This window comes from Gadus morhua, unplaced genomic scaffold, assembly GCF_902167405.1.
Source record: "Gadus morhua unplaced genomic scaffold, gadMor3.0, whole genome shotgun sequence".
Taxonomy (NCBI): domain Eukaryota; kingdom Metazoa; phylum Chordata; class Actinopteri; order Gadiformes; family Gadidae; genus Gadus; species Gadus morhua.
Window position 1 is genome coordinate 89,877 of NW_021964146.1, and position 25,049 is coordinate 114,925.

Below are 25,049 nucleotides of genomic sequence, written 5' to 3' on the forward strand. Positions count from 1 at the left end.
TCTTTTGAAGAAACGTAGCGTTGCAAAACCTGGGATGGACTAAGGTGGACCGCCGTCATTGCAGCTCTCTGCTGCTCCCTGCTAGCAGCGTCACTACACTGTCCACATGTTTCACAAATAGAGTTTGAGGAGACGTCGTCAGAGTCTGTATGTTGCTTAAATTCTCCAAAACAGTGGGCGCTAAAGATCAGCGCACGGTAGGCCATTGCATCCAATGAGCTTGAGTTGAAAAAGTATAATGCTTACAGCACCTGGTATTCCCAGGCGGTCACCCATCCAAGTACTAACCAGGCCCGACCCTGCTTAGCTTCCGAGATCAGACGAGATCGGGCGTGCCTAAGGTGGTATGGCCGTAAGCATTTATAGACTTGACCATATTAGCTTTTATACAGGGGGAGGACGTAAGGAGTGAGAGCGCTGCCGTGGCCAGAGACGGGACTTGTACAGAAACAATGATTAGATCCATAATGAATGAATGAATACGTTATTCCAGACTGAGAGTTACATATTTGAACGCAATGCATTACACTGCTTTGGCGGCATCGTTTGCGTGATCTTTTGAAGAAACGTAGCGTTGCAAAACCTGGGATGGACTAAGGTGGACCGCCGGCATTGCAGCTCTCTGCTGCTCCCTGCTAGCAGCGTCACTACACTGTCCACATGTTTCAAAAATAGAGTTTGAGGAGACGTCGTCAGAGTCTGTATGTTGCTTAAATTCTCCAAAACAGTGGGCGCTAAAGATCAGCGCACGGTAGGCCATTGCATCCAATGAGCTCGAGTTGAAAAAGTTTAATGCTTACAGCACCTGGTATTCCCAGGCGGTCACCCATCCAAGTACTAACCAGGCCCGACCCTGCGTAGCTTCCGAGATCAGACGAGATCGGGCGTGCCTTTTTATTTTTTTATTAACAAAAAATATATACATACACCATCATACATAAATAAAACATAAAACAAATAAAACAAGAAAGATACTTCAGATCCATCTCAAACCAAAATAACTACAAACAATACTGGGTTAGCCAGGATGCTTTTGTAAAAACCTTCAATACACTGGCCCCTCACCAAATCAAAAAAGTCATGAACTTAAAACACTAATTAACAAGAAATAAAAAAAAAAAAATAGTCAGTCACCCTGCAGACCTCAACTCATCCAAAATCCAATTTCACTTCCCCATCGCCTCCAAGCACAACAAAAGTGCTCCCCTCCACAAACCCTCCCAGAAACTCATCTTCCCCAACATATCTATAAACCATATTCACATCTCTTCTCATTATACTTTTAAAAACACTCCATACCTCAACTCTCTTCTCCTCATAATGGGCCAAATTCCTCCTGAGCTTGACAGCAAACCTTGCGTGGCTTAAAACATAATTTAACAGATTAACATTACAACCCTCCACCTTACTTATCACCCCAAACAGCCACAACTCTCTCCATTCTATTCTCTCCACAAACCCCCTCCCCAACATCTGTTTATTAATCCTTTAATTTTCACAAAGTATCCCTCCAACTCACAACATTCAACAAACTCATGCATACACGTTTCCACCCCCACTCCGCACACATCACATTTCTTCCTCACATTCACATCAAACCTACTGATTATTAAATTGTTAAACACCCTGTTGTGCCGCAAAAGGAAATCCAAATCTTCACATTCAATACAGTTCCATTTCACTCTTAAATTCCTCCATATTCCCCCTACATCCATATCAATCAACACTCTAACCCATACTTTCTCCGCAGCCGGTCTCCTCACTTCTTTCCCTCTTAAACATCTATACATGACTCTCGTTTTCAAACTCTTCAGACTCACCCTCCTTTCTCCTTCCCCCACATACATTTCTATCTCTCCTTCCCCATTCACCACAGCCTCTCTCTCAATCATCCCAACCCATTCTCTCGGCATACCCTCCTTGATCCTTTCCAACACTCCCTGTGCCGTACCCAACCATATTTCATCCCCTCTTTCCCTCACCTCGTCGACCATTACCTGTGCCCTCATGAACCCAGGTACATACTCATAAACTAAATCCTTCACCTTCCTAACCCCTGCTCTCCAAATCACCCTGTTATAAATTGTGTTCCCTTCAAATGTGATTTTTGGATTTAAAAACACTGGTTGCTCCCATACCTGCTTAACATCCTTACACTCATACTTCACACATTTCACAAACTCTCCCCACGCTCCCAACACCTCCTTATAAAACTCAGACACTCCACTCAACATACCTTTCTTTAGTTCCATATACACTCCACTCTCTCCACACCCACCGCATTTATTAATTGCTTCCCTTAAAACCACCTTCCATATATGATCCCTCTTGTCCTTTAAATATCTCACCACCATTTTCACCCTAAGTGCTTTCTTTCTCCTTTCTAAATTAATCAATTTTAACCCACCATCCTCATACTCATTTTCCATCACCTCCCTGGCTATCCTAACCCCCTTCCCACCCCACACAAACTCACTCACCATTCTCTCCACCTCCTTCAAAACTCTATCAGGCACATCCAACACATTCATTGCATACACAAGCTTGCTCATTACCAGCGCATTCACAACTGTCACCTTCCCCTTCAGCTTCAACCCTCTAAGTTTCCAAAACCTTAACGTCTTCCTAATACCATTCATTATCCCTTCAAATTGCATAGCTCTCCCTTCTTTATCCTCTATCCCTAAGTTCACACCTAATATCCTAAAATAATCCTTTTCCTCTTTCAATCCTATCTCCCTCCTACCTGCTCTCTCCACACCTACATACATGATTTCTGACTTTTCCATGTTTATTTTCGCCCCTGATGCCCTGCCATACAACTCTACACTACCTAAAACCTCAACTACACTTTCCCTGTCCCTAACTGTAACTGTCGTGTCATCTGCATACTGAAATAATAAACTAACCCGCCCCCCTGGCAACTCTATACCCCTGATCCTATCATTTTGCATAAGAAGGGCCGCTAGCGGCTCTGCCGACAAGGAGTACAGCAGTGCCGACAGCGGACAGCCTTGCCTAACCGACCTTTCCAGTCTAAATGCGTCTGTAACTATCCCATTGATTTTAACGCAACTCACTGCCCTGTCGTACATCCTCTTTATCCATCCTACCAACCTGTGCCCAAAACCAAATTTATCTAACACTCTATATAAATAATCATGATCCACCCTATCAAATGCTTTGTTCAAATCTAAACTTACAGCTATCCCCCCTTTATCTCTCTTCATATATTCTATTGTGTCCCTAATACTGCTAATTGTGTCTGCTATGTCCCTACCTGGTATACTATATGCCTGTGTGCTTCCCACCACCTTCCCTATTACCTGTTTGACCCTGTTGGCTAACACCCTTGCTAAAACTTTATAATCACCATTCAACATACTAAGTGGCCTATAATTCTGTAGCTTAACCCTACTCCCTTTCTTGTGTATCACCGTTACTAACCCTGTCGACATGCTCAGCGGCATCTCGCCCTTCTCCTCTATCCATCTGATGCCGCTTTTCCACCGCACATGTAGCTCGACTCGACACGACACGACTCGACACGACTCGACACGGTAGCAGCGCGGGTCCTTTTCCACCGCAAATAGTACCTCCGGGACGTGGGCGGGGTCGGCTGCGCGAAAGGGCCGTGACGTATTTTTGTACGCGACGCAAACAACACCTACGTAACCCACACATGGACAGAACCCACATAACAACAATGGAGAACATCGATGCGATGGTATTCGTGTTCGTATTATTAGCTGGCATGTTGAAGAAGTGGAATATGTTGGCTGCGGCGCTGCTATGGCTGTTACCAGCATGGTTGCCATGTCGCTCTCGTGACTTCGTCACACTCTCTGGCCAATCAGTGGCCGGCCGTCTGCCGACGTCACCTTTTAGCATTGGCTCAGCCGCTTGGAACCTAGAGCGAGGCGGTACTAGAAAAAGCAGCCACTTCAGGTACCAGATACCATGTTTTCGCGGTGGAAACGCAAAAAAGGCGAGCTGAGTCGAGTCGAGTCGAGTCGTGTCGAGCTGGTACCATGCAGTGGAAAAGCGGCATAAATAACCTCTCCAGCACTGGCACTAACTCCTCCCTAAACTCAACATAAAATTCACCAATTAACCCATCTATCCCTGGACTCTTATTTCTCCCTAACCCTCCTATCGCTTCATTTATTTCACCCGTCCCTATTCCTGTCTCACACTTCTCCCTATCATCATCGCTCAACCTGGCTTTCACACTATCCAACACCTGCCTCATACTCTCCTCATCCACTTCTTCTTTCCTAAATAAATCCCTATAAAAAGCTTCTACTCTTTCAGCTATCCCAACAAAATCAGTAATCATCTCCCCTTCCTTTCCTTCCACCTTTTCTAAATAATTCTTCTTCTGCTTCGTCTTTTCTAATCCTAAAAAGAATCCTGTACATTTCTCTCCCTCAATCACATATCTGGCCCTACTTCTGACTATTGTACCCATACACCTCCTCTGTTCTATCTCCTTCAGTTCATCCTTAATTCTAATATACTTCCCCAAATCATAGCCTACCATCTCATCCGCTCTCTTTGCCTCTCTAGCTAAATCTCCCTTTAACCTCCTCTCTCTCTCTCTCTGTGTCATATTCCTGCCTCTACTATAACCCATACTCAATTCCTTTATCTCTCCTTTCAAACTCTCCCACCACCTCCCAATGTCCTCCTCATACATTCTCTCATTCTTCCTCCTCAAAATACATTCTCTCACTTTCCTTTTGTACTTTTCTTCTCTCAGCAACTCACCATTCATACACCACACGCCTCCCCCTCTCCTCTCAAACCCCTGACCCAAGTTAAACCCCAACACCATGTGATCACTAAGCGCAGTAACCTTATAATCAATTCTCCCTATCCTACCTGCAATGCCATTTGTACTCAAGACTAAATCTAACCAACTCTGTTTTAACACTCCTCTCACCACTTGCCTCCTTGAAAAAACCCTCCCCTCTGGATTCCTTTCTCTCCACACATCTGTTAAACCATTCACACTCATAACCTCTTTCAACAAACCTCTTGACGAGTCATTCCTGAAACACACACTCGTAGAAGCATCCAACCTCCCACACCACACGTTAAAGTCACCCACCACCAAACAGTTTTCCACACACATTCCCCCCAATCCCTCAAAAAAAAACCTCCTCTCCTTCTCCTCATTCGGCGCATACACATTCAACAATCGACATATTTTACCCAAGTACTCAAAAGTAATTCCTATCACCCTCCCATCACCATCATCCACACACTTCGTCACATTCTCAACCACTCCCCTTTTCACTAAAATTGCTACCCCTCTTGATTTAACACCATCATTATTCACATACATGTCCCCCATCCATTCTCTCTCAACCACCCTCATAACCTCCTCATCCCAATGTGTCTCTTGTAAACATATTATTTCTGCCTCACACACACCATCAAGGTTTGCTGCCTCCTGTTCCTGTCCCTTAGCCCATTAGCGTTAAAAGAAGTTATCCTGATCATTAAAAGTATAAATGAGAAGAGATTCCACACGTTATGTTATTAATTTGCACTTTTTTTTCCCACTTAATCCCCCTTGCCACCGACCTTCCCTCTCCCTGTCCCACCACAGTCATTCCACTCTTTACCCCGATCTTCTCCCCTCCTTTCGCTCCCTAACCCGCGCTGCTCCGCTCCTCTCGCTCGTCCGTCCCCCTCACCGCACTGTCCGCGCTGCAGCCGTTCTCCTCCCTTTCCTTCTCTCCTCCCGTCTCCGTTAACTCTTCCGCTGCCGTCACGTCCTCTGCCATTCCTTCCTGCTCCTCGTCCTCCTGCTCTCCTTCCCCACCGACTCCAACGCCACTTCCTTCTGCTTCAGTCGCCTCAGCTCCGCTACCGCCTTCTCCTCCCTCTCCTCTCGGTCGCTCCTCCTCCTCGCCGACGTCCGTCTCCCGTCTCCCGCCTTCTCCTCCTTGTCGCCTCTGTTCCTCGTCTGTGCCACACTCTCTTGCGTAGTGCCCCTGTCCATGGCACCTGTGGCATCTGAACTCCGGACAGTCCCTCAGAATGTGCCCCGGTTGGATCCTACATACCTTCTCCTGTCTGTCGTGGATCACCCGGAAGTACTGGGGACCCGTAGCTGTGCTGAACTTCGTAGAATACGGCAACCATAGATATATATAGAACACTAGATACGTCACGGCAATGTTGAGCTCCGGTCGGCTGACGGCCACCGCGGCGGCCATCTTGAATGGGTCAACCCGCTGTCTAGTGCATTACACCATATGGAAAATTCATACAAAGATGTAGCAAATTTGAGCGGTGATGGCTCAGTGGATGACACTAAAAACATCATAGTTGATATTCCATGTTTGATTTTAAGTGGTAGTAAGATTTTTTTTTTCCTCTATGTTATACAAGAAACACACTTTTTATCACATGACATTTAACTTGCCACTGATTATATCTACTATCAGAAATGTTTCTGCTGGACTAAGATGAACATTTTATTTCTCAAAAAGTAAATATCTAATCCATTTAGCTTATAACTCTCATATATAGTTATATATAACTATATATAATTATAAAGTGATTTCCTCTGATCTGGTTTGTACTGTACGACGGTGTACACACTTGAAAGCAGCACAATGAACTGTCATTGTTTTTTTTTGAGAAATGAGCTGTGAACATATATATCTATGGCTGTCTGACAGTCTGAGAATACCTACTCAAGACCCACACAAGATGGCGGCTCCGTGTGCCGCGGCTGAGAGGGGCGTGGCGTATCTAGTGTTCTATATATATCTATGACGGCAACGACCTGACCAAGTCATTAAACTTCACTTTCAGAAACCTGGTCCCGTCTGCAATGTTAGTGCCAGGCCACATTCTTCTTTTGATCGGTGAGGCAGCTGAGACCCCCCACCCCTGTAGCTTCAGAATAACGTCATTGTCCGTGGTGTACGCCGGAAGCTCCAAGAACGACACCACCGTTTCGTCACTGGTAAGCTCTTTTGCAATTATAGAGGGTTTTCACCGACGTCACGTCTTGGGCAGTAACCCGGATGCGCGGTCATGTTGGAGGCACTCGATGTAAACACTGCGCTGTAATGCATGTAAACTCTGCGCTGGATAAACGAAAACGCTGCGATGGATAAAGGTCATAAACCCAAGAAAAGCTTGTCAAAAGGCGTTATAGATGCAAAGGCATACAGGGAAGGACTTGGACCGGGCGAAAAAGCACGATATTTGAGGAAGTTAGATTTGATTGGTGGTGCAGATCCCTACGAGTTGGCTCCCTCGTCTTGGATCAATGACGACCCGGAGAGTCTTCCGTCTGTTTGTTATCCTGACATCGTCAACTACCTGGTTTTCTCGCCAAGCCCATACACAGCGGAAGACCTTAAAGCGTACAAAAGTTTGGAGGCCTATAACCAGATGGTGTGTGGATGGGTGAGGGAGATTCAATACCAAGTCATCGACGACAGATGTGTTGCGAAGGCCAAAGTAAGTAATGCAATAATGTCTTTAATCAACCTAACCATAACTGTATGATATCATTGCAATACCCAAGGTGTAGCCAGGTGATTCTCAACCGTTTTTCATTTCAAGGACCCCCAGTTTGATATGCAGTCCACAGACCACAGTCTAGATTGCTATGTACACTGTACACTATCAACTTTATTTATAGTGCATTTATCACTATCAGAGTTTATAACCTCTGGGGGCCTGTGTGGCCACATTGTGAACAAGTGATGCAGATAAGCCTAACTGTTATTCATTTTTTTAAAGTGAAACGGTGAGAAACTATTTTGTTATTCTTACTTATTTGGTTGTCATGTCTTTTATTCAGGTTCTCCATTCTCAATCAATCCGAGAAACACCCCTGGAACCCTGGATAATCGCTGAGAAGTCTGGTCGGATACTTGGAGCCCACTGCACGTGTATGGCTGGCCTCGGAGAGACGTGCACACATGTTGCTGCATTATTGTTTCTCATAGAAGAAACAGTGAATTTGAGGGACTCAGACAGTGACGCAAGAGAAGGCGTATTGGCTGTTACCTACTGCACTGTCTAAGGTGGAATACAGGGAATGCCGGAAGATTGACTTCACTGTAACCAAGAGGTCTCAAGTAAAAGAGCTGGCAGGATGAAATGTGCTGCTCTTGGACAGCCACTTGAGGACCCAAGTGATACTTCCACTTCTTCTACTGTTACAGTTGGGAAACCGCAACAGCCAACCAGTGATGAACTGTCATCATTATTCAGTGCTCTTAGCGCGACTGGATCAAAGTCTGCTATTTTGTCCCTGATTGAGCCTTACTCTGACAGTTTTGTTCCAAAATCAATTGGAGAAAATTTACCTCTTGTGTTGACGGAATTGCGAAAAGACGAAGCAGTTCACATGGACTATAGTGAGCTATAGTGATTGTCCACATGCAAAGATGTTGAAATTTCTGTTTCAGAGGAGCAAGCAAAGGCAGTTGAGGCCGCTACAAGGGATCAAGCTTCCTCTAAACTGTGGTTTAGATTTCGCGCTGGTCGAATCACAGCATCTAAAATGAAAACTGCATGTTGCACTGATCCAAAACAGCCAGCTCAGAGCTTAATCAAAAGTGTATGCTATCCTGAGTCATACAGATTCACATCAAAAGCCACTACCTGGGGATGTAATCATGAGAAATTTGCACGTGATATGTTTATAGATGTACATAAGGAATCTCATGAAAATGTTAAAGTACACGACACAGGTTTTTTCATAAATCCAAGTGTGCCATTCTTGGGTGCTTCTCCCGATGGCCTTGTTTCTTGTGATTGTTGTGGTGTCAGTGTAATTGGAGTGAAATGTCCATTCTGTGTGAAAAGTGACATGTTGGACAGTGTATCCTTTTTGGAGAAGGACAGTGAAGGGAAACTGACACTTAACCGAAACCACCAGTATTTCTACCAGGTGCAAACTCAACTTGGGGTGTGCAAACTGGAATCTGCCTATTTAGTTGTTTGGACAGAAAAGGATTTGCATGTTGAGTGCATTTTATTTGATGAAGAGTTTTGGGACACAATATGCCAGAAAAGCAAGAATATTTTTGACACAGCCATTATGCCAGAGTTAGTTGGCAAGTTTTACACAAGGCTTTCATCTACATCTGCCAATGTGTCCTCGCAACCTGGAGTATCTACCTCGGCTGAATCACATGGCTCTGATTGTGCTGCAAGTGCCAGTGGCCAAGAAGAAACCTGGTGTTTCTGTGGCCAGGTTGAGTTTGGAAAGATGATTTTGTGTGACAATGCAAAATGTCATATTAAGTGGTTTCACTACTCGTGCATTAATGTCAAGGTTGCACCAAAGGGAAAATGGTATTGCCCAAAGTGCCAAAAGCTACCTAAGTTTGAGCCAAAAAAGGGAAAGAAACCTTTGAAGTAAAAAAACAAAACTGTATTTTTTAGTGGACTGTTGTGAAGTTACGCACTTCAGGCACTTTGTTTTAATGTTGGTTAAAACAATATTTAATTTATTTAGAAACGTGTACCTTTTTTGAAACTGTTCTTTAAATATTTTTAGCATTTGATTTCAAGTTGGTGAAATTTTGCAATGCTATACTGACAAAAAAAGTTGTAAAACTCAAATTACATACAAAATTATGTTCGCACTATAGTATACTGTATATACTATAATTTATAGTACTGTATAGTTTATAAGCTATCTGTTCTGATAACTGTGTGGTTTTCCTTTAATAAATCTGTGTTCTGATGATAGTGTTATGATGTGTTCTCTTCCACAACAATACATTAACAAAAACTGTAAATTAACAACCATTTATAAATAATTTTAGGCTATATAGTCTTTTTATTGACAAAGTGCATATAAAAATATTCTTCAGTCAAAATCAACAATGGATGGGCAAAGGTTCACCAGAGCACAACAGGCAAGTCCAATCGTATCAATGGTACAATAACCATCACTATCTTTGCACATCAAGAAATCAATTGGTAATATCCCCCCCAAGATGGTATATTTCTGGCGCACGCTACCAATTACACGCTCAACATGAATCCTGACATGGGCAATTTTTCTTGTGGTTTCTAAGTCAACAGGAGCCAACTGTGACTTTCCACGAGTGAAGGCTGGAATTTTTACATGAGCCATTATACAACCCAAAGTGGCTTGAATATTAAAGCCACGGTCAGCAAGGACAAGATCACCAGGAACTATGTTGTCCAAAAAGCCACAGTTTTCAGTTAGGTATTTGTCACTGACTCTTCCTCCCCATGCATTTGAAATGTAAGACACTGTGCCCTGTGGTGTAATACCAATCAAGAATTTAACTGTGTTATGGTGCTTGTAGGAAGACCATGTTTCTGCTCTGGCTATAAGGTTAGACGGACGTTCTATAAAAACCTCAAAACAGTCAATAATAACAGCACATTTTTTCCCAAAATGTTTCCTGAATTGCATTGGCATAGTTTTTTGTAAATGCTCTCTTTCTGGCCATATGATAAGTGGTTTCATACGAATAAACATGACATCAATGACATCAGTGACTATCCTAGAAGCAGTGGCTATTGATATGTTAAATGCATATGACAGGAAGGTCGTGGAAACATTAAGCCTAAGGCGCATCAGTGTCAGCATCAACTGCTTAAACTTATCAAGTGACTTCTTCACAGGGAGGTGGGGACTAAGGAATGTGAAGAGTACCAACAGTATCTGGTATGTAGGTAGGCCAGTGAAAAATAAAACCTTTTCATCATTATCAACAAATGCACTTTGGTCATAGGTAGTGGACAAATGTGCAACATCAGAGCACAACTGGATGTTTTCAGTTCTAAGATTTTGAAGTTCGCTGGTCATAGCCTCAATTAAATCACCAGTCAGATGGCACCCAATCTGGGTCATCCTTTTGATAAAGGTCAGACCTTTTACCTGGAATACAATGAGAAATACAGCACATTGTAGCTCTACATTTTAAGAACTGTGTTGCTACTGTAGCAGGCTATTAAATATGATCCTAATCAGATATTAAGTCAATAATGCAACATAAAAAGATGTCACTTACCTGACAAGAAATGGGCCGAACAAATTCGGACGTTGTCCAGATTTTTGCCACGTAGATCCTGGTTCAGCTTCGCTAACCACAAGCGCCTCCTTTCCTCTGACAACTTTTGGCATTGTTCTCCTTGATTAGTTATAACTTTTGGCAGTCTGTAATACTCCAAATGTTTTTCGCGGTCTGACCGATTGGTACAGCCAAAAACACGGCAATAATTTACCATTTTCCACGAAGATATTCGGGATCTACTGCGGCGTGCGCTTTATTTACCTTGGCGTGCGGTTTATTTACCTTGCCGAGTACCTCCAACATGGCGACTGCCGGATTGATGACGCGCTGATGACGCGCCGTGAAAACCCTCTATACTAACCCCTCTTATTTTGAACCCGTCCATAAGTTTCTTTTTCCCGCTGAGATGTCCCATTGTCAATTCATACTTTTTCAATCCTGTTTTACGGCACGCCATCAACTCCCCACACACCTCTTTCGTCACTCTCATGAACTCCATCACCGTTATTGGATCTTCCCCGATCAGTTCAACACTCACGGTCAGTTCTTTATCATATTTATTCTCTTTCTCTCCAGCCTCTTCTCCCCTCTGGTCTTTCTTTCCATAGTCTACTCCATCCAAGCCTTTTCCGTTTCCATTTTCCGTTTCCATTATGTCCGTCCACATGATATTCCTTCCCCAAACCAATGGGAGAATTATAGCGCTTGTGCGCTCAAAAGCTAGTGTGCGCTCAAAAGCTAGTGCCGGTCAACACATTGATATGAGTCCGGTACGTTTATGCACTAAGTGTTGACAGCCACAGAAGAGAAAAACATTGTTGCGTCACGACGAAGATTCAGGCCTGCCGACAAGCGTTGGCCAGTTCTGCTATCTGTACGCAGACTACTTCTCTAAGAAATGTATGATACCGTACTGCCAGTCGATAACCGATTTCCCCTCTTGTATCGTTAAGCAAACTTTCATGTATCGGTTGCCACATGTACAATTGAAGTAATCTGTTTTCGGCTCATCTGTAAAGCTTCTCATGTAGGAGTGCTGAGGTCCGATCACTAAGATGTGATCAAAGCAAGCTGTGGTCAAGGGTGTAGGACTATTTCACAATTTGATCACACAGCCTCAAGCGTTGCAGTCTGTTACTGTTCGAACAACTGATAGACTTGAGGTCGATAAGCACCATTGTCCTGGCCAAGCGGTTAAGCTGATGCACTAGAAATCCATTGGATCCCCCGCTCCATGATTGAAATCTGCCACACCAGTTTACCACCTCTGCTTTTAGCAGGCAGGCCAAATATCTTCATCTCTTAGGATGGCCTAGTGCAAGTCAACCTATTGATTGGCTGTATCATTAAGCAAAGCTTCAGGTATTGATAGTAGAGATGTACTGATTAATACAAAAAGGCGATGTAGCTCAGTGGTAGAGCGCATGTATGAGGTCCTGGGTTCAATCCCCGGCATCTCCAAATTGTAGTGAAGGTGAGGCGATGATTATGAATGAATCCCTTATATAAGGTAGAAGTCAAAAATGATCCGATCACGAAACATTGCTGAATGTTACTGTGTAATGAATGTTTAAACAAAATGAGGTCACGCAATGCTTTGCCTACCAAAAATGTTGCAGAATGCTAATGTTTGAACATGATAAAGAATTGAAATGTTGAAACTGTGTGGTTAAGGTGATGGACTAGAAATCCAGTGGGGTCTCCCCGCGCAGGTTCGAATCCTGCCGTCAACGGTACAGGTTAATCAGTGTATGTTTAAGGGACTGTTTAAAGGATCAACAGAAATATGTCATGGTACTGCAGACCTCTTTCGTTGTCTTCCCAATCATTTGCTGAAGCATTTCTCCTGAACTGAGAGGGGTGCTGTGGCTGGGACTGTCTTAGTGACTGTCTAGTTCACAGAAGAGGCAGTGTTCTAATCACATCAGTAAGTTGTATAATGTAAGTAACCTAGTCAATTGGAATTCCTTTAGCCGCCAGTTCTGATAGCTTAACACATGATCGGGTCAGGCTACATGAGACCTTTTTCATTGGTGTCTCAAGTAAACAATACAATAGGGGTACTGTGGCTTAGCTGGTGAAAGCGCCTGTCTTGTAAACAGGAGACCCTGGGTTCAACTCCCAGCAGTACATACACTTTTTGCAACAGCATCATCTGGTGTAGATGTGATAAAAGTGTTTCTTGCAGTTAAATAAAAAACGGAATTGTCCTAACTGGCAATCTTGCTTGTGGTTGTAAACTTGCAATCCATCAATGCAATAGACTTTCCATCAATGACAACGGCGGCAGGCAAGCAAAATTCTCTATCAAATGTATGATACCCTAGTGCCAACTGATGACCTATTTGTCCCTTCTATCGTTAAGCAAAGCTTCAGGAATCGGTTTTACAGATGTACAATTGAAGTAACACAGGGGACTTCTCTCAACGGCAAAGCGTATGCTTCTCATGTAGAAGGCCTGAGGTTCAATGCCTGCCGTCTCCAAGATGTGATCAAAGCTAGCTTCAGTCAATTTGAAGACTATTTCAAAATTAGATCAAGCAAGGCTTAACCTACCCTAAGTGTTCCAGACTCTTCCTGTTCCAAAAAGCCAGAGACTTGGAAATCTAATAGTGTGTTGTCGTGGCCGAGTGGTTAAGGCGATGGACTAGAAATCCATTGGGGTCTTTCATTCCCTCTCTTTCATTCCCTTGTTCAGCCAACACATACACATATTACGGTGAAACTGCATGAAATCAGTGCAAATATGTTAATCTAAGCATGTAGAAGGCACCATTTTTAAAATCTGGCATTATCTGGAAAGGCACTTAGCAATCGATATTTTCTGACAACATGTTCTCAAAACATAAAATGTTAATATTTAAGGCAAGGCAAGGCAAGGCAACTTTATTTATATAGCACTTTTCATACACAAGGCAGACTCAAAGTGCTTCACATATAAACATTGTCATACAATAAAATAAAATAATAGATAAGTAAAAGAAAAACATATGCAAAGAAATGGTTAATATAGAAAAAGGCATTTTAGTATTAAAATAGAAAATAAAGGCAAAGTTAAAAAAGCTTTTTAGAAAGTGCAATGTATTTAAGATTTTAGCAGAAAGCTATAGCAAACATAAAAGTCTTCAGTCTTGTTTTAAAGGTGCTCAGAGTTGGGGCAAGTCTTAAATCCTCTGGGAGTTTATTCCAGCTATTTGTTGCATAGTGACTAAATCCTGCTTTCCCATGTTTTGTGTTTACTCTGGGGATAATTAACAGATTGGTCTCAGAGGATCTTAGTGGTCTAGAAGGCTGATGTAGTGGAAGCATATCAGTTAAATATTTTGGGCCTAAACCATGTAGGGATTTATAGGTTCGCAACATGATTTTAAAATCAATTCTCTGACCTACAGGAAGCCAATGTAACGATTTCAGAATTGGTGTAATATGATCAAATCTTTTGGTCTTTGTTAGAACTCTAGCAGCAGCATTCTGAACAAGCTGAAGCTTCCTCAGAGTTTGTTTTGGAAGACCTGTGAGGAGACCATTGCAGTAATCAAGCTTACTAGTGATAAAGGCATGTACAAGTTTTTGTAAGTCTTCGGTGGACATGAGCCCTCTAAGTCTTGCTACATTTTTAAGGTGATAATATGCCGATTTTGTAACTGATTTGATGTGACTGTCAAAATGTAAATCTGAATCCATGATAACCCCTAGATTCCTGGCTTTGATTGAGGTTTTCAGGGACAGAGAGTGAAGGTGTTGGGTTACTTTAAGCCTTTCCATTTTAGGACCAAATACAATTATCTCTGTTTTGTCCTCATTTAGTTGAAGGAAATTTCGGCACATCCATTCCTTCACTTGCTCAATGCAGTGGCACAGCAGATCTATGGGCCGATAGTCATTTGGTGATAGCGATACATAGATTTGCGTGTCATCAGCATAGCAATGATGGTCAATATTGTTATTTTGCATGATTTGCCCTAGTGGGAGCATGTAGATGTTGAATAAAGAGGGTCCTAAGATCGAACCTTGTGGGACTCCACATGTCACGTTGGTTGATTCTGATACAAAGTCGCCAATGGAAACAAAGTAGTTCCTATTTTGAAGGTAGGACCTGAACCAATTTAAGACAGTGCCTGAAAGCCCCACCCAGTTTTCTAACCTTTCCAGAAGTAATGTATGGTCTACAGTGTCGAATGCAGCACTGAGGTCAAGTAGCATTAGTATTGAGGTTTTGCCAGAGTCTGTGTTAAGACGGATGTCATTTACAACTTTAATAAGGGCGGTCTCAGTGCTGTGCAGGGGTCGAAATCCTGATTGGAAGGTGTCATAGCAACCAGTTGATGCCAGGAAGTGATTTAGTTGCTGGAGGACAACTTTCTCAATGATTTTACTTATGAAGGGTAGATTTGATATTGGTCTGTAGTTGTTAATAATAGAGGCATCTAGGCTCCGCTTTTTTAAAAGGGGTTTAATAACTGCAGTTTTCAAAGCTTTTGGGAACTTGCCTGACTGGAGAGAGTTGTTAACTATCTGCAATATGTCTACTGCTAGGCAGTCGAACACATTCTTAAAGAGGTTGGTAGGTATAGTATCAAGGCAACAGGTGGATGGCTTTAGTTGTGTCACAGTTTCCACAAGATTTTGAGAGTCTATGACATTAAAGCATGCCATCCTTGCCACGTAATTTTTGCCTGAACAGGGTGGTAGTCCAACATTTTTGTTTGACGTGGAGATATTGATGGCGCGTCTGATACCTTCAATTTTATCAATATAAAAAGCTGCAAACTCATTGCATTTCTGCGTGGAATCGAGATCAGGTGGAATTTCTGTTGGGGGGTTGGTCAGTCTGTCAACAGTTGCAAATAGGGTTTTTGCATTATTAGTGTTGGTTTTAATGATATTGGAGAAAAATGTTTCTCTAGCATTTTTTAACTCTAAATTGTAGGCACGGAGGCTCTCTTTATAGATATCATGGTGAATATGAAGTTTTGTTTTACGCCAGATGCGTTCAACCTTCCTGCATTCCTTTTTCTGTGCTGTTACAGAAGCAGCTTTTCTCCAGGGTGCCTTTTGCTTTCCAGAAATCGTTTTAACCTTATAAGGTGCAATGACATCTATGACTTTCAAAATTTTCAAATTAAAGTTTTCTACAAGATCATCAGCAGAACATGGGTTTAGAGGTGGTAGCAAGGAGATGGCCTTTTTAAAAAGTACATTAGAATCTTCATTGATATACCGTTTTTTGACAGTGTTTGATTTTGTCTGTATGTCGGGAATAAAAGATATGTTAAAGAAAACACAAAAGTGGTCAGACAAGGAAGGATCAGTCACAGAGAGATCATAAACATTGAGGCCCTTTGTGATAACCAGGTCTAGAGTGTGCCCCTTGCAATGAGTAGCCTCTTTCACATGTTGAGACAGTTCAAATGTGTCCAAAATGGTAAAAAGTTTTTTTGCACACTTGTCATTCAAATCATCAGTATGAAAATTGAAGTCACCAGTTATAACTAGACAGTCAAATTCTGTGGAGATGCTAGACAATAATTCTGTGAATTCATCGAAAAAATTTGCAGAATATGTGGGTGGCCTGTAAATAATTAATAGGAGAACTCTGGGGGAGCATTTCAATACAGCACTAAGGTATTCGAACGATGGAAAATCACCAAATAACATCTGTTTCCCCTGAAATACATTTTTAAATATAGCAGCAACCCCTCCACCTCTTTTTCCAGATCTACATGCATCAAAAAAGTTATAGTCGGGAGGAGCTGTCTCTATCAGAACGGTTGCACTGTTATTTTGTTCCAGCCATGTTTCAGTTAAAAACATAAAATCCAGTTTGGAAGTGTTAATAAAATCATTAACTAAAAATGATTTGTTATTAAGAGACCTCACATTAAGTAGAGCCATCCTGATGGTGCTGTTGATAGGCTTTAAGGTTGTTTTTGGTTTGGAGGCAATAGATATGAGATTTGTGAGGTTAGCAGTGTGTCTAAGTTTCCCTTTGTTTACTCTCTTAGTGGTTACAGCATGAATGCAAAAGTTGCCCTGCTTTGACGTAGGCAACCTTGGGTTCAGCAGATTATGAGAAACTTCCTTTATACTGTGTCTACGGCTGAACCCTTTTTTGTCTCAGTAATACTCAGGACTACTATCGGGGTGGGGGTGGGGCGCCGTCCTCCTGGGTGTTAGCAGTGTTAGCAGCCTGCGGCCATGACGTGGCGATGCTATCATTGACACAGATGCAAGTTTGATGCCAGCATGTTCCAGTTTCTTAAATTCGGCTGGAAAATCGCAAAGGGAGACATCGGAGCTGGAGTTGTTGTTGTGGCTATGGGAGAGATGAGGCTGGAGGTCATCATCGATGGGGGAATGCAGAGGAGGGGGGTGGCCGTTCCTCGCCAAGCCAGCATCAGCGATGGGGGAGGGCACAGTGTTGATGGCGTCGGGCGGGCTGTTGTCTCTCTTCAAGGTCTGTGGGCTGTCTGCTATCTGTGTGTCAGATAGTGGCAGAGTAGTTGTGTGGGGGAGGCTGTAGTCTCGCTTCTTCTCAACCTGTGCTCTGATTGTGGCCTGTGCGTCAGACCATGGCAAGATTGTGGCCTGTGCGTAAAGCGAGAAGAGTAGATTGTCCCTCAACAGTTTTGAGCCTAACCTGTTTGGGTGTAGGCCATCTGCTCTGAAAAGATATTTGCGCCCCCAGAATAAGTTGAAATTGTCAATAAAGTCCCTTCCTCTTTCATTGCAGACTCTGGAAAGCCATGTATTCAGTGCAAGTAGACGACTGAATCTGTTTATTCCCCTGTCAACAGTTGGTATGGGTCCACTGATGGAAGACTTGATGTGTATTTTGTCCAGTGTATCCAATAGATCAGTGTAATCCCTCTTCAGAAGTTCTGACTGTTCTCTTTGAATATCATTAAATCCTGCATGCACAACAATCTGTGAGATTTTGGGGTTTTCCAATATGATTTTGGCTAGTTTATGGTTGATATTACCAACCATTCCATATGGGAAGATGCATGTTTTGATCTTCTTACCGGTTATATCCTTGATGGTTGAGTCTCCTATAATCAGAGTGTCTGGTTCATCTGCTTTCTCTGAGATGGGCCCTTGTTGGACGGTGGCAGACACATGTGCAGCCCGCCTCCGTGGCGACTGGTTGTTCCGTCTCTGTCCGCACTGTCCGTCCGGACGCATCTCGGGGCTCAGGGGTGCATCGGTGGCAGGCGCGTTCGTGGACTCTTGAAGTGGCAGGAACCGGTTCTTAAGTGGCAGGGTTGATTTGAGTGACGGGCTAATCCGGCTGATAACTTTAGCTTTGGGTAGCTTAGCATTTGGTGTTGAGTGAACTTGTTGATTTACTTTGGTATGTTGCTTTGCCTTAGCGCCGACTCTGTTCCAGTGAGACGCAGCTGGAACTGTCTCTCTCATGTCCAGCTTCGGGAAGGATACAGTGTAGCTTTGATCATCTTGCTGTATCTGAGTGAGCTCAGCAAACTCACCCATCGGCACTGTATCCTGTGATAGTCCTTTGCGTTTTTCTACTGCTGCTAGTCTCGTTTCAATTAAAGCCAATGTCTGTTTCAGTTTGGCGCAGTCTGTGCATTTCCCAGTCTCCGTGCCTGAGATATCCGAATACAGAGGCATGTTGGCGATAGGAAAGTCCAAGGCTTTTTCTGCGGTCTGATCCGGGAGTAAAAAGTGCCAAAATGTATTGTTGAATCGAGCGATTGAGGACGACGGAAACAAGCTATATACTGTTAGGTAAATAAAATAAGATAAAGTAGATCTGAACGATGAATTAAGTAGTTCTTTCCAAGGCCCAGCGGAGCTTCGGGAAACATGACCTCTCTCTCCTCAAGATAAGACTCTGATAGAGGTCTGATAGATCCGAAGACTAGTGTTGTCCTTTCCAGGTGCAGAATGCCATGGACGAGAAAACCCTTGGTGTGTTCCGAAGCAGGTTTAAAATGTATAATCTTCAGCAGTAAGGGGATGTAGCTCAGTGGTAGAGCGCATGCTTTGCATGTATGAGGCCCCGGGTTCAATCCCCGGCATTTCCATTTGATTGCCCTAGAATAGTCAGGTGAGTGCTATTTTAATCAAATGAGGTCACGCAATGCTTAACCTACCAAAGATGTTGCCGAATGCTAATGTTCGAAACAAGTGAGAGAATTGAAACTGTGTTGTCGTCAACGATACAGGTTAATCAGTGCGTGCGATTTCAAAAGCGCATGCTTTTGTGCGCTTGTGCGCTCAAAAGCTAGTGTGCGCTCAAAAGCTAGTGCCGGTCAACACATTGATATGAGTACGGTACGTTTATGCACTAAGTGTTGACAGCCACAGAAGAGAAAAACATTGTTGCGTCACGACAAAGATTCAGGCCTGCCGACAAGCGTTGGCCATTTCTGCTATCTGTACGCAGACTACTTCTCTAAGAAATGTATGATACCGTACTGCCAGTCGATAACCGATTTCCCCTCTTGTATCGTTAAGCAAACTTTCATGTATCGGTTGCCACATGTACAATTGAAGTAATCTGTTTTCGGCTCATCTGTAAAGCTTCTCATGTAGGAGTGCTGAGGTCCGATCACTAAGATGTGATCAAAGCAAGCTGTGGTCAAGGGTGTAGGACTATTTCACAATTTGATCACACAGCCTCAAGCGTTGCATTCTGTTACTGTTCGAACAACTGATAGACTTGAGGTCGATAAGCACCATTGTCCTGGCCAAGAGGTTAAGCTGATGCACTAGAAATCCATTGGATCCCCCGCTCCATGATTGAAATCTGCCACACCAGTTTACCACCTCTGCTTTTAGCAGGCAGGCCAAATATCTTCATCTCTTAGGATGGCCTAATGCAAGTCAACCTATTGATTGGCTGTATCATTAAGCAAAGCTTCAGGTATTGATAGTAGAGATGTACTATGTAATACCTTGAGGGGATGTAGCTCAGTGGTAGAGCGCATGCTTCGCATGTATGAGGTCCCGGGTTCAATCCCCGGCATCTCCAAATTGTATTGAAGGTGACGCGATGTTTTTGAATGAATCCCATTTATAAGGTCGAAGTCAAAAGTGATCCGATCACGAAACATTGCCGAATGTTACTGTGTAATAAATGTTTAAACAAAAAGAGGTCACGCAATGCTTTACCTACCAAAAATGTTGCAGAATGCTAATGTTTGAACAAGATAGTGAATTGAAATGTCGAAACTGTGTGGTTAAGGTGATGGACTAGAAATCCATTGGGGTCCCCCCGCGCAGGTTCGAATCCTGCCGTCAACGGTACAGGTTAATCAGTGTATGTTTAAGGGACTGTTTAAAGGATCAACAGAAATATGTCATGGTACTGCAGACCTCTTTCGTTGTCTTCCCAATAATTTGCTGAAGCATTTCTCCTGAACTGAGAGGGTAGCTGTGGCTGGGACTGTCATAGTGACTGTCTAGTTCACAGAAGAGGCAGTGTTCTAATCACATCAGTAAGTTGTATAATGTAAGTAACCTGCTCAATTGGAATTCCTTTAGCCGCCAGTTCTGATAGCTTAACACATGATCGGGTCACTTTACATGAGACCTTTTTCATTGGTGTCTCAAGTAAACATTACAATAGGGGTACTGTGGCTTAGCTGGTGAAAGCGCCTGTCTTGTAAACAGGAGACCCTGGGTTCAACTCCCAGCAGTACCTACACTTTTTGCAACAGCATCATCTGGTGTAGATGTGATAAAAGTGTTTCTTGCAGTTAAAAAAAAACGGAATTGTCCTAACTGGCAATCTTGCTTGTAGTAAACTTGCATTCCATCAATGCAATAGACTTTCCATCAATGACAACGGTGGCAGGCAAGCAAAATTCTCTATGAAATGTATGATACCCTAGTGCCAACTGATGACCTATTTGTCCCTTCTATCGTTAAGCAAAGCTTGTGGAAACCGGTTTTACAGGTGTACAATTGAAGTAACACAGGGGACTTCTCTCAACGGCAAAGCGTATGCTTCTCATGTAGAAGGCCTGAGGTTCAATGCCTGCCGTCTCCAAGATGTGATCAAAGCTAGCTTCCGTCAATTTGAAGACTATTTCAAAATTAGATTTACCCTAAGTGTTCCAGGCTCTTCCTGTTCCAAAAAGCCAGAGACTTGGAACTCTACAAGTGTGTTGTCGTGGCCGTACCTGCCGGTTTTTGGACTGCCTCCGAGGTCCTAACACATTACAAAAGGTCCGAACAAATCCGAACGAGGTCCTAACCTGCTCCTAACCAGGTCCGAACATATTCCTTCAGAGATCAAAGAGTTTCGAATGAGATCCGACCACAGTTCCGAACAGTATAGGTCACGTGACGCGGGAGGGGGCGGGAATATACGATGAACATCGCGTTAGAGTGGCAGCCATTTTTTCCACCGCTTACGGGAGATAAAACATCGGTAGAAAGGTTTGGAAACTTTATTAATACTCATAAAAGCGACACCAAAAAAAGCAAAACAACCAAAGAAAGCTCTAATAGTATTAGTGTTATAATGTTCCCGTCCCGTCAGCACGATATTCAACTTGTATTTCAACTTTCTTGTTACGTCGCTTTGCTAACGAGCTTCTGACTGTAATAGCTACATTCTACCTGATACATGCTAGCACTGTGTGGCTATGGTGGGGATGATTTGACAGAATCAATAATAACGTATTTATTTGTTGTATAAACGAAATAGTTGTGCCAAGTTTCATCCCCTCCGGTAATCGAGTCTTGTTATGTGCGTGAACAGCGCAAACAGGTGTATGAAACAAGTTTAATTGTGCCAAGTTTAATTATTAACAATAATGATCCTCTAGTTTGCCTGCTTTTATTTTGTGAAGCACTTTGTGCTACAATGTCTTCGTATGAAAATATTGATTGATTGAATAATACAAATAATGATGATAACATTAATATTATTAGAACTTTATTTGTATAGTAATAAAACAGTAATGCAAAACATACCTACCCACCTACAAACATACATAATATATATAAATACATACACATGTATCATTTCTACCAATCTGTCTGTCTGTACACACACATAGCCTAGCTCGACATTAACCTGTTTTACATTTGATGTTTGCAGATGAAGGAAGCAAAGCCTGATTCCTATTGGAGGGATGTATGCCTTAAGTATGCTCGGGGCCAATTCCATTTTACCACAGGCAAACGGCCAGGGGCCACAAAATGGAAAAGGCCTTAGAAAAAATAGACGCTTGCCCGCTGCAGAAGCAAATGAACACCAAGGATCTGTTTGGGAGAAGCCTTAAGTGCTCCTGTGGGTTCCACAAGGTAGGTGAAATTATTTACTAATTGATTGTTTGCTGGTTTGTTTATTTGTTTTTTCCTCTGGTGGGCTTCAGTGATTTTGCAGTAATGCCTCTGATGTTTTCAAAGCCTGTTTGCTTTTTATTGATTTTCTTTTAACATGTCAGAATAAACACTATTCAATACATCATTCTATTTTGTGGATTTATTTATTGAACAATATGTATCTGTACCATTCTGGAGAAAACTAGTATAGTAGTGTAGGATTCTTAGTTGCATGTAGCATAGCATGGCCCTCTTTTTGTAACCCCCCCCACCCCCCCCCCAGCCAGCAGATCTGTCATCAGGCACTGCTGGGTCTAGTGAGGCAGGAGGAGTTAAGACGGACGAGGCAGGGAGCACGGAGGTATGGAGAGGAGAGACAGAGGCAGGTAGAGGAGGCACAGAGGCAGCGAGAGGAGGCACAGAGGCAGCGAGAGGAGGAGAGACAGAGGCAGCGAGAGGAGGAGAGACAGAGGCAGCGAGAGGAGGAGACACAGAGGCAGCGAGAGGAGGAGAGACAGAGGCAGCGAGAGGAGGAGACACAGAGGCAGCGAGAGGAGGAGACACAGAGGCAGGGGCAGTCAACGCAGAGGCAGGGAGAGGAGACGCAGAAGCAGGAGAGGGAGTGCAGTGCTGCCTGTGCAACCTGCATGTGGAGGGAGACCGGTTCACCCAGCACCTGTCGGAACACCACAAGGAGGAGCAGTGTGATACCTGTGGGGCCAAGGTGCAGGGTACTGTTGGTCTTTTGAACCACATCCAAGTGGTTCACTATGCCTTCAGGGTACCATCCAAGCCGTCTCTGCCCCCTTCTTCATCCTGCTCTGCCGCGCCACACCACACGGCAGCTCCACCACCTGCAGCACACTTCAGGGTACCATCAAAGCCGTCTCTGCCCCCTTCTTCATCCTGCTCTGCCGCGCCACACCACACGGCAGCTCCACAACCTGCAGCACAGAGGGTCAACTGGAAAGGTTTCCTGCCTGACCAGTTCAGAAGGGTGATCCAGGAAGCCGATCAGGTCTGGGTTTCCAAATGCTTGTATGAGCCTACAGGCCAACTAAAGCAAAAGATCCAGGCCTGCTGGTTTCACCCTCCACTGGAGCCCAAACCATCCCCTCCTGAGCCTGGCTGGTACTTCCGTGGCTATGTATAGTATTTACGGCTTATATGTTTGGTCCTGCTTCATTGGGTCTATGTGTGGGTAGCTTAGATTCTTAAAATACGTAACAGGTGACTCAAACCTGAGTCGGATCCCTTCCCACACACACATAGACGTCCAAATTGACAGCTATCCCAGTGCCAAACACCAACACATCACACGGATCTTAGATAAAAATCCCCCCAATTCACACACAAAGGTTGTGGTGCTCTCTCTGGGCATCAACCACAGGGAGAACCTGTTTGAGTCGACAACGGGCATTCTCCAGGCCCTGCACCGCAAAACAGTAGAAAAATACCCGCAGGCCACAATCTATGTCCCCCTCATTAATTTCTCACATAATTTATCTGCACCACATCAGACCCTATTAACACGCCTTAATTTATTCATCACTATAAAATACAACACACTTTTCGAAATACACCATTCTGAATTTCACACAACTCATGACGACATATATTGGACAGCAGACACTGCATCACACGCACTTCAACATTGTCTGTGTGAAAAAGAGTTTCCTCGATCGGTCACCGCAGCAGATAGGTTCCACTCTAATCAATGAGACCATTTCCACCGGGCGCGGCTGCGGAACGTCTCAGCAGCGTCCCAGGAGCGGCTCGCCTTGCCGCAGCGCTATCATTCCGTAGCATTTCTATTTTGCCGCAAGCCGTTGCTGAACCGCGTCAATTTCAACAGAGCAGATCCAGAAGGGCAGGAAGTGAAACAGTAAAAGCCATAGAGCATCCGGTCAATTTTCAAAATAAAACGAAATACTCAGCTCATGTAGCCTATCACAGCTTCATTTATGTACCAAATCATCATTTTTATAAGGGCAATGGCCGGAAGGTCAAAGCGTGGCATTTAATTGCAGTCGTTTTGGGAGTAGAAGTTGAGTACATTAGGTTTAGGAATTATCGCGTGATCTCGTGATCTCGCGTGAATACGGCTGGCTCGCAACGCACGTTGCGCTGCCGTAACGCGCCCGGTGGAAATGCAAGCAGGTCAGAGTCGCAGCCGTAACGTTGCCGTAACGCGTCCCTTGGAATCCTCGGGTCAAGGAGCACCAGAATGGGTGTGGCTCAATTAGCCTATGAGCCACAGCTGCAGACGGCTAACAGCCAGACAGGAATATGTGCATCTTTTAAAACATGGTTTAAAACAGTGAAGGTGCCATTCACATCTTCACAGGCTGGATCAGTTAAACTTCGGGCGGGGGCTAAGTCCCAACAGGGACACCCCCGTACCCAGGAATCTAACATTCTGAACCTATTCACCATCTTCCATCTCTCAGAAACGGAAACTCAGCTGCTGGAGAGGGGCCTCAGTTTCATCCCCACCCCTCGTATTTCAGATAAACTCAAATTTCTCAGAGACGTCCATAAATATAACCGGTCCCTCAAACTTATGTAACATTTCCATGGCCGTCCCGGTGGGCCCAGTCTTGTCGGGGAACCTCACCGCACTCCTCCACAACAATACACATAGCCATTGTGGTAACCCAGCACGGTGAGCGAACCACCACTTCCCGAAACAGGACA

The 25,049-nt window shown here is 43.7% G+C and overlaps 1 long non-coding RNA gene and 5 other non-coding genes across 6 annotated transcripts; 5 read left to right on the plus strand and 1 right to left on the minus strand.

Moving 5' to 3' along the window:
* Nucleotides 1–239: 239 nt before the first annotated feature.
* On the minus strand, nt 240–358 carry LOC115539244 (5S ribosomal RNA). The gene has a single exon (XR_003975777.1). It is a non-coding gene; the product is annotated as a 5S ribosomal RNA (ribosomal RNA).
* Nucleotides 359–7,040: 6,682 nt separating this feature from the next.
* Nucleotides 7,041–8,799, plus strand: LOC115539233 (uncharacterized). The gene is made up of 2 exons (XR_003975770.1): nt 7,041–7,491; nt 7,838–8,799. It is a non-coding gene; the product is annotated as an uncharacterized LOC115539233 (long non-coding RNA).
* Nucleotides 8,800–13,104: 4,305 nt separating this feature from the next.
* trnat-ugu (transfer RNA threonine (anticodon UGU)) lies at nt 13,105–13,178 on the plus strand. Its single transcript has one exon. It is a non-coding gene; the product is annotated as a tRNA-Thr (tRNA).
* Nucleotides 13,179–19,024: 5,846 nt separating this feature from the next.
* trnaa-ugc (transfer RNA alanine (anticodon UGC)) lies at nt 19,025–19,096 on the plus strand. Its single transcript has one exon. It is a non-coding gene; the product is annotated as a tRNA-Ala (tRNA).
* An 878-nt stretch (nt 19,097–19,974) lies between these two features.
* trnaa-cgc (transfer RNA alanine (anticodon CGC)) lies at nt 19,975–20,046 on the plus strand. Its single transcript has one exon. It is a non-coding gene; the product is annotated as a tRNA-Ala (tRNA).
* A 598-nt stretch (nt 20,047–20,644) lies between these two features.
* Nucleotides 20,645–20,718, plus strand: trnat-ugu (transfer RNA threonine (anticodon UGU)). The gene has a single exon. It is a non-coding gene; the product is annotated as a tRNA-Thr (tRNA).
* Nucleotides 20,719–25,049: the final 4,331 nt, after the last annotated feature.